The sequence below is a fragment of the Echinops telfairi genome, unplaced genomic scaffold (assembly GCF_000313985.2).
Source record: "Echinops telfairi isolate 266 unplaced genomic scaffold, ASM31398v2 ScPeMD7_25;HRSCAF=90, whole genome shotgun sequence".
NCBI lineage: Eukaryota > Metazoa > Chordata > Mammalia > Afrosoricida > Tenrecidae > Echinops > Echinops telfairi.
In genome coordinates, this window is record NW_022103922.1 from 27,730,558 (window position 1) to 27,741,130 (window position 10,573).

The 10,573-nt window shown below is 39.4% G+C and overlaps 1 long non-coding RNA gene across 1 annotated transcript in view; it reads right to left on the reverse strand.

Moving 5' to 3' along the window:
* Nucleotides 1-3,012: 3,012 nt before the first annotated feature.
* Nucleotides 3,013-10,573, reverse strand: part of LOC123521569 — a 258,583-nt gene continuing 251,022 nt past the window's right edge. The window contains exon 3 of the long non-coding RNA XR_006679990.1: nucleotides 3,013-3,081. This is a non-coding gene — a long non-coding RNA (uncharacterized LOC123521569). The remainder of the gene's footprint in view (nucleotides 3,082-10,573) is intronic.

Sequence of the window (10,573 nt, forward strand, 5' to 3'; positions counted from 1 at the left end):
AAAATCTTCACAATTGGACCAATGGACAATATCATGACAAATGTATTGCACATTTTATCTTGCTTGTATCCACAATGTTCATGGAAGCAGCAGTCAGGAAATCAAATGGCATTTTGCAATGGTCAAATCTGCTGCATACAATGTCTTTAAAATGTTGACAAGCAAATGATGTCACTTTGAGGACTGAAGTACGCTTGGCCCAAGCCTTAGAATTTTGAATCGCCTCATAGGCATGTGAAAGTTGGACAATGAATAAGGAAGATCAATGAATAATTGATGCATTTGAATTACAGTGTTGACAAAACTATTAACAGTACCACGGACTGCCAGAAGAACAAACAAATCTGTCATGAAAGAAATACACCCAGAATGCTCCTTAGAAGCAAAAGGGTGTCTCATCCTTTGCACATGTTATCAGGAAAGACAAACCCTGTTGATAGGACATCATTGCTGGTAAAATAGAGGGTCATCTAAAAACAGGGAGACCCTCAAAGAGATAGACTGACAAAATGGCTGCAACAATGGGTTCAAACTTAAAAACAATAATTGTGAAGATGGGTGAGGATGCTGCAATGTTGCATTTTGTTGTATACAAGATCATTTTGAGAATCAATTAAAAGGCATCTAACAACAGCAAAACTGTGAGTCAGAAACTACTCAATGGTAATGGGTGGTTAAGGTATTCTTAAAGAACTCTGGTGGTGCAATGATTAAGTGCTCGGCTCCGAAGAGAAAGATTGGCAGTTTGATCCCCACAGTCACTGCCTGGGAGAAAGATGTGGTAGTCAAAGGCTTTTTCTGTAAACATCAGAGTCTTGGAAACTCCATAGAGTATTTCTAGTCTGTCCTATCTGTTTACTACGAGACAGAATTGACTCGCTGACAACGGAAGGTCTTCTAACAGTCTTCCTGGTTACGAAATCCTATGATACTTGATCGCAATGTGTCTAGGTTAAGGTGCTAAAACATGATGATGAGAGGTAATGTTGGCTGGGAATTAGTAATGTTGCTCATGCTAAATGTTAAACCATGCAGCTCCATGACTTATTTTGAAGGTTATTTTAATTCATTGTATTGTGCGAGACAAAATGCTTTATCGATATTTTACAGAAGTCTGCTTTTATTTCTATTTTTGTCACTGAAGTAGGTGTCAAGGTACATTTGCTTAAAAACTTACTGTAGCCATATTCTAAAGTACAGAACACATTCTTAACTTTTTAAAACCATGTTCTCTTTTGAAAAGAGACATTTCCTTCTCTATTTTTTATTACAGACATTTTTCAAAGAATTTAAATAGTGAGACCAAATTTCTCAGCAAAATAGCTATATCAAATATTATTTCTCCAATTATACATATCTATATTTTTCCTTGTGCCTTCCTTGCCACAATACACAGAAATAATGTAAAACCCATCGTGGGAAAAGAGGTATAATCCTAACGGGAATTACTGCCAAACTCTGACTCTGAGTGATTTTTTATTTGGACAGTAGACAAAATTCCATCTTAAGTTTTCTATTGACCTTACTGAGCAGTGATTCCTCAGTTGCCATTTATGTGAAGATTGATGGGACATCTACTTAGACAGTTCAGTGTTCATAGAAGTGTGACAGTCCAACCCAGCATAACTGCCAGTTACAACAGGAGAGGCCTTGTAGAAATAGCTGATGCTGAAGAATATTTTTTAATCAATAGAATTTCATATATTTATCCTAAGTTCATTTACCAGAAACAATATGTATGAAGCATTGTCTGAAGTATATAGTAAACCTATTCTGGCAGATAAATCAAAATACAAATACACATACATTCTTAGTAGCAAAATCTTGTCTGCTTGGAACCAAATATTTCAATGCCTCTTCAGATAGGCTTTTAGTAATAGCAAATTGCTAAAAATCCCCACGAATTCATTAAAAATATTAGAATAGGACTGAGAATATTCTCCAACATAATAAACAGAGTCAGTCTTATTATGGAAACCACAAGATGAAACTCACTAGGATTCCAGATCAAGGAATACAGATTAAATTCCATGTTATTGATTAATTTCCTTTTCTGCCTTGCATGCTACAAATCCGAGAAATAATTTTTGTTCCATCTTAAGAAATAATACAAAGTCTCTTGACATAATTGTGTGAGCTAGTTTTTATAGATATTTTCCTTTGGTCTGCTATCAGAAAACCCTATTTTTCTTTACGATTGTCATTGCCTTCGAAGGTGTCCTGGTAGCACATTGGTGAAGGATTCTTCTAATAACCAGCAGACTGTAGGTTGAACCCATTAATCACTCAGCAGGAGACAGATCTAGTAGTTGGCTTCCATAAAGATTATAGCCTTGGAAGTTGTAAATGGGGAAGTTCCGGTCTATATTTGATATGGTCACTATGACTTGATAAGAAAAGGGTTAATGACCTTAATTTATGGAGCTTTGTGAGCCAATTTAAGTCCCTTTAAAACAGAAATAGCATTAAAATGAGTTTATGACATAAACTGTGTTAAGATTCTACCCAAATAAATTTAGCCTAAATGTACAGGACACAGTGACAGCTGTCAGGTGACTGCCCTGCAAAGCCACAGTTTATGCTTCACTTGTTTTCTTTCCTTCTGCCTTTCATTGGGATGATCCTTGTTTCATACAATACACTAAAAGAAGAGAGGAGACTCAATTTTTGTGTATGAGGTCTGCTTTTTCTTTTTAAATTGATGAGGGATTAGAAATCTATGGCCGATGTTAATTGTAGGCACTGTTAAGTATCTCATTTCTTTACATCACTCTAGCCATACTGCTCTACATTTGGCCTGCTACAAAATGAACTCATTAAAATTCATGGGAATTATATAGGATTGCAAAGAAGCAGGTTGTATTTTAGAAGCATTCTCATTTTTCTGTGTAAACTCTGAGAATTAAAAAAACATCATTTACATAAGAAAGCAGATCAAGAGATTTAATGATACCTATAAAAGGAGACCTATTGGTCACCTTTTCCCACTTACCAGCTTGCATTGCGCGGCTTCTCATGCTGATGGTGGCTACTCCCAGTGTCCTGTTCTGAGCCTCTTCTCATAACTCTGTTTCAAGGTAGCTAAATGAAAATAAAATAAAAAAATTGACATTTACATCTTGAAGGAGACACTCCACATATTGATGATCTCAATAAAAACATTCCAGATTTATACAGCACCTGTTCTCTAAAGCTTTTAAAGAAACGCAATAAAGATTCAATCCACTTTACATGCTTGGGGTTTTGTAGTTTGAAGGCAAGCATATTGTCTTCATTCTTGTGGTGCTCTCAGCATATGATAAAGTAGCTGTCACTGAGGCGCCCATTAAGTTGTTTTCTTTTTTAATCAATACAGGAATGAATGACCCACATTCACATTCACTTACATATTTAAAGATATATGTATTTCAACTATACATGGCAAGGTAGTATTTTGCTGAATTGTCATTCATTGCAGAGCAGGAGGATACAGACCTGAAGAATATTCTTTTGCTGGGTCAATACACCTGCTGTTTCAAAGGTTAACATTTTGACAATAATATTCGTCGGAATGTCACAACTGACTCCTTGAGATAATTAAATAGAAAAATGACTTAGTAGAAGAAATCTGCCACGGGATAAGAGCTGGTCTCTCTGTTCGGAGTGACTGCAGAACTGGAAAAGAGATGACGTGTATTTTTTCTTTCTTATGTCCATTTTCCTGACCATAATTTTCTTTCTTATTATTCTCCTCAACTCCATCATGAACCCTACCTCCTTCTGCTCCAGAGAGAAAGACATAAAAGCGAGAAAGAGAAATTAAAGGAAAGTAAGAGAAGCTATTCTCAAATACTTTTCAGTGACTCAGAAGAAGTGTAGGGAGGTGAAATTCTTTCTTAAAATTAGACTGTCAATCAGTTTCTTTCAAACACCATTTGTGTTTCTAATTTTTTTACTTGACACTTTTATGACCAACAATATTAACAGTAACTATTATTAGGTATTGCTTATAATATATCAAGAACTGTTTTTAGCTATGTAGAAGATATACATCATCTGATTGACTACATTTAGCAACCCGATGAAGCAGATATTACTTTATCTTTCAAAGATTAAAAACAAAAAAACGGAAGCACAGGTTAATTAAATGACTCAATATTCATTGATAGTAAGCAACAAAGCAGTGTTTGAACCCTTTCCAGAGATAATCGAAAATGTTCAAAGTAATCATGGGACCTTTGCAACTGAACCCGAAATGGAACTCTTGATTTTTCTGACTTAGCTTCCTTCTTTTGTCTTTCCTAATTTCCAGGAAATGGAACTACATACTTAGGACCCAAAAGAGACTTAATGGTGCACAGGTTTGTTCCCTGCTGCTAAGGGAAAGGTTAGCAATTAGAATCCACTTGTCAATGGAATTAGGCTTGCTGACCCACGGAGCAAGGGAGCTGAGCAATTTCAGCTCTAAAATTACTGGTAGAGCAGGGTACCTCCAGGCATTTATTGATAAAGCCCAAGAGGTTTGTAACACTTCTCTGAGTGGGGGAGATGTCAAGCCAATCCAAGAAGTCCAAGAGATCAAGGAGTTGCGAGGCAAGAAACAAGGAAGCAAAGCTGAAGAGAATGGAGCATGGGAATGCCACGTTGGTCGCAAAGGTTGAGGCTACAACCCGTGAGGTCTCAATAGACAGGACTATCGCCGCCTAGATTTCAACCAGTTAGATCTTCACCAACATGGCTCTGGCATATGGGTCTTCTGTTTACAAGTCTGCTACCCAGAGCTGAGAGATGGAACTGCTCTGCCCAACAGAGAGAAAAACAAAATCTGCCTGGGCTGGGAGCCATCATTTCAGCTTTGGCAATTACGTGATGATGTAATTTGGCAGTTATACCATAATGTAATCATCCCCATACTGTCACCTTATGCAATCAGCCAGTCAGTTCTAAGGGGATTAGAGTGGGATCGGGTGCAGCTTGCAGCATCTTTTATTTATAAAAGATAAGAGGATAGAGGAAAAAGCAAAGAAGAGGGTCCTGACTCTGAGGAGGAGAGCTATGAGTGGAGCGCATCCTTTGGACAAAGGTTCCCTGAGCCTAGAACCACATGGACAGGGGGCCCATACATCATGAAATGAGACAAGACCTTCCACAAGAAGCCTCACAGAACAAAACGCATCCTCTAGAGGTACTACCCTGAATCTGGATGTGGAGCTTCCTAAACTGAGACTCTAAAGGTCCATTTCTTTAAGCCATTCGCTTGTGCTGTTCCTCTTAGAATAGCACTATAAAACTAAGAGACCCCTCTATCTTCTCGCCCCCCCACCCCCATGTCTTAACACTAGCTCTGTAGCATTAGTTGTATGAAGGCAATGTAATTTCAGCAACTACAACTTTAGGAGTGTTGTTAGACTATAAATAAAACTGTAAAATGTACCTGAGGTTTATCAAGAAATAAATTGTCATGTGAAACTTATTGTGAAATAATACGTATGGAGAGGCAACATCAATGCTATACATTTTCATTTTCTTAACTTCTACTTTGATTAAAATAAACCAAACCCAAACCCACTCCCATGATGTCAGTTCTAACTGTAGACCAGGGAAGAACAGCCCCAGCAGGCTTCCAAGGTTGCAATTCTTTACAGAAACACGCCGCCACATCTTTCTCTGCTAAAGCAGCGAGGAGGCTCAAAGGTTTAGCCTTCTGGTTTACAGCCAAGTGCCGCAATCGATGTGCCATCAAGAAACCCGGTGGATTAGTATGGAAAGTACATATTTTAAAGAGTTGTGTTGAAGACTGTGACTCAAACTACAATTTTAGCTATAGTTTGTTTTTTATCTTTTCAAATCTCTTACTAAAGCAGCAGTCAAAGCTCATATTTAGGTTGAATACAGATTCCATTGAGCATAGAAGTTGCACGATGGAACTCACTTTATTAGACCTTGTACTCAACACAAAATATCAACTGCAGGGAGTCAGGCAGCATCATTCTAAGTGCCACACCAATATGTTGCAGAGTAGCATCTGCAATGTCTCAGGTTCTTTATTGATACTGGAACTCATTTAGTGGTGTCCCAGAGTGATTTCCCAAATGCCCGAGGTACAAAAAAATGCACGATAACAACGTGGCTTTGGAGACAGGAATATCAGCAAGAATTTCTGTGGTAGTACAGATCTAGACAAATGTTGATAACAGGTGTAAGAAGAAAAAATTATAGTGTTAAGTCAAGTTGTTTTGTACTAAATACAGCTGCCTGTCCTAACCTTGGAGAGCTGAAAGAAGATTTTGACACTTTACAACTTTCATGAATTGAAATGCAAAGCCAATAGGAGAGGCTGATTAAATCTTATATTAACTGATCTTTAATACAGGAGCCTTGGTGGGGCTGCAGAATAAGCCTTGGTCTGCTAATGGTAAAGGTCATCTATTCAAACCCGCCAGCTGCTCTGTGGGAGAAAGCGGAGGCTGTGTGAGCCTAAAAAGATGTACAGTCTCTGAAACCCTATACTCTTATTATGAAAGGGAACTGACTTAATGGCAGTGCTAACACACATGGCTACCGCCAGGTGAGAGCGCGATTCTATAATAGAACAGTATAAGGTAAGTGGAAAATCGTTTCTTAGGTATGTACAACTGGGCTTCATAATATGATGGGTTGGTACCCTCAATCCAACAACGCCCTACTATATTTTCATGGGGGACAAAAGAAGAGACTTTCCCCTTATATCACACCTACCAAAAGTAGCCCTGAATCACCTGAAACCACCGTCACTGCAAGAGGGAAGGGTGAAGATTTCTGCTCCTGTGAAGATTTGCAGTCTCGGAAACCCATAGGGGCAGTTCTACTTTATGCTACCAGGTGGCTGAGTTGGAATCAATTTGATTCCACCGGGACAGGGAGGTCAAATTCAGAGTTCTAGGCCTACGGGCAGGCTTCCTCTCTGTAGATTCTTGGAGAAGGTCCTTGTCTCCTTGCAACATCTGAGGGTCCAACATTCCTAGCAGATCTTGGTGTGTCTTTCCCTGGGTTTAGTAGTAGATTCTCAGTAAAAAACCACCCTGGGTCCAAAACATGCGACCAGTTTTCAGTTCTTCATCCTCCAGTCTATTCAGTTATCTCTTGTCTGTTGTCTGCTTCTAGCTCCTTGCATCCTTTATGAGGTTCAAGTTATTGAAGTTACACCTGAGAAAAACTCTCCTTACAGGGGTTCAGAGAAGTAACTTTAACAAGACTGTTATACCCCACCCTAAACTCCTTACCATTCAATATCTGGATTGTACCATATTAAAGTCTAAGAAATGGTTACATAGTTGCATAATTCCCAATCAGCATGAATATTAACGACAAAACCACTGAGGATCATGGTCCAGCCAGGAGGTCACAGATTTTATTTGGACACACTTCAATCCATGACAGGGGTAAAGGGCTATTGTAAATGCATTTTATTTCAAGCGTGTTGATCAATGAAGGCTGCCTCCTAAAAGACTGTATGTGTCACAGTTGTAGGAAAACCTTCCAATTTTGAACAATTATGCAAGAAGGAAGATAAATCATGTCAAGGTACCATGCTAACGGTCATCTGCAGTCTAGGTATTTAATCCAGGTATGCCAGTACCAGTGGTTGTTATTAGGTGCCTTTGAGTTTGCACCCTGTATAAAACAGAACAAAATGCCCCCAGCCTAGGGCCAGCCTCACAATTGTTCTTATGCTTGCACCCACCTAGTGTCAGTAATGGCTTCTTACTGTATGGTCTTTTCTAAAATGTTCTTCATCATAAACATGATCATTCTTGTGTAAGGAATTGGGTACACATCAGGGACTCAAGTGATCACACAATTTGCCAGCCAAAGTGAATCTGAGGCCATCCATTCTTTCTCCCATCCAAGGAGGACATACCGGCTTTGGATGATCAGGCCACCTTCCATGCAGTTTCAATGGTACCGATCACACACTGGACACAACAGTGCCAACTACTTGGGTAAGTTTGTTTTTTCAGAGTGGTGAACAACCTTGTATCTTTCACCATTGATCCACACGTTGACCTCTGGAAAGATACAGAACACGCGTAATTCTAGTTTCACATGGAGGCTCTGAATTGCTTTGCAGGGGTAGGAAGCGACTTTTAAGCTCAACATCATCACTTTCTTGAGCACGTTCCACAGTGATATATTTCTAGACGCTTCACTATCTGTGTCACCTTCGGATGCACTGCAATATGTCAATATTTCTTTTTAAAGCTCAGAGAATCCCTGGGTCACAAATAATATGAGTTCCTAAGTGCGTCTTTAATTTGAATTTGGAGTTAAGTGAGATCAAGTACAAAACTTCCTACTTAGCCTTGCACTAGCCCAAGAAGACATTCTGGAGGCACCGTGGGTTAAGGAGTGGCCTGCTAACTCCAAGGTCAGCAGTTCAAACTCACCTGATACTTTCTGGGACAAAGATGAGAGAGTCCGATTCCAAAAATATTTACAGCATTAGAAACCCTGTGGGACAGTGTTACACTGTCCTTTGGGATTGCTTTGTGAGGGATAACACCCCCAAAAAACCCAGACTTGTGCTAGGCAGAGTGGAGCTTACACAGTCCTCATTGTTTCATGCTGGGTGAGCATCTTGCAGCTTGCTCTGAGTTAGTGCACCCAGTGGCCTTGCCTGGGTAGGTTATCCCTGGTCACAGTCAATTGTTTCGTAAAAGAAGTTTTGCTCAAACCTAATGTTTTGGTGCTGGCCGGTGACTGAGGAATTCTTTTTCCTGCTTGGGAAAAATGCCATAGAAACTGTTGTGTTGTTGAACACAACTTACAAGGACAGAGAAGTGGGAAAAACTCAAGTGTAGGGGTCGTTTTCTCATTTCTTTATTGATTGATGACAAACCTCACCTGGACATCTGTAAACTTCCCAAACAGATGAAAATGGCAACAACGTTTGTGCACTTGAGCCTGAAGACCTACGATAGGCCACTGAAGAGATGGGGAAGCTATCTGGACTGTCTTGGAGCTCGGTTCAGTACATTTTAACGGAAGATTTGGGAATGAAAAAGGGTTTCCGAGAAATGTGTTCCTCGGATTCTGACTGACCAGGAAAATGAGCATCAACTGGAAACATGCCAGGCTGTGAAAGAACAACTCCAAAGTGACCCAGACTTTTTCCCCAAGGTCATTATTGGTGAGGAGACACGGTGCAATTTTTACCACCCAGAAAGCAAACATCAAGCCAGTGGAAGACGCCATTATCACCTTGCACAAATAACACTCATCAAGTGAAATCAAAGGTCAAGACAATGATCATTTGGTTTTTTTCATGTGAAGGGGGTAGAGCATTTTGGAGTTCATTCCACCAGGTTAGACTATTAGTCAAGCTGTCTATTTAGAGGTTCTGAAAAGATTGCATAACCGTGTGCAACCAAAAATGGCTGATTTGTGGCAGAAGAGGGAGTGGTTTTGGCACCACGACAAAGCACCTGCTTGTGCAGTTATTTTAGGCACCAGTTTTTGGCATGTCCCTTGCCCCACACACGTTATTTACCTTACCTGCCTCCATGAGACTCCTTTTTGTTTCTGCGAATGCAGAGGGACATGATGAAGAGGGACAGCGATTTGAGGATGTAGAACAGGTGAAGACAAAAATGAGGAGGTGCTGTCATCCCTCCAAACAGATGAGTTGGAAAAATGTTTCCAGGAATGGAATTGGAGATTTGACAAATGTATTACATATAATGGAGAGTACTTTGCAAGTGATAGGTTGTTTTATTAAAAATAAAAAAATACATAACTTGGGAGGGTTCGGGGGTTTTTTGGGTACCCCCTAATATGCCAGAATCAACTCACAGTGTTTTTCCTGTGCCAGGTAAGCCTCACAGCTTTTTCAACAATCTGAAAGCAAAAAGAGGTGTCTGTGATGATGAATTTATTATGAATAGGATTTGGTTCAATTTTTTTAGAGTAAAGACTGATTTCCTTAGTGCTTACAGGCAAGCACATGTTGCTGTAAATCTGCCTTCAAAACTCAGATACCTTGTGTACATTAGGTTTATATTGAATGTCCTGTGGCACTTCTGAGACTTCCAGCAGGAATGGAAAACTCTGAGAACAACTGAATTTCTCAGGCTTGTGCAGGGTGATGAGACCTAAACTTACCAAAAATAGCCATACAAACTGTTAGCCATTAGATAATTAATAGATATAAAAAATTTAACTCTAAGTCCAGTGGGATTACAGAGGGGTTCTTGGAAAGAGACTGTATGGGTTTCTATTATGTGTGTTTCACACAAATAATACTTAAATCAGTCATGTGCTCTGACAGTGGTAGGAGGGATACTAAGAGCTCACACATTACTAAAGTAGAGAACAGAACCTCTCAGTGAGAGATGGAAAGCACATCAGAGATGACAACTCTCTGGCCCAACAGCTGCGTCCCTTTGGACAAATCACCCAAAACTGCGGTTCCTAGTGTCTTCACTAGCAGATACGCTCTAAAATCAAATGTGGATTCTAAGTTGTCTCAGAATGGAAATTCAACCTTTCAGAAATGAATTTTATTCAGAATTATCATGGTTTTTTTCTGGTAATAATGTCACACATTTCTTTAAAT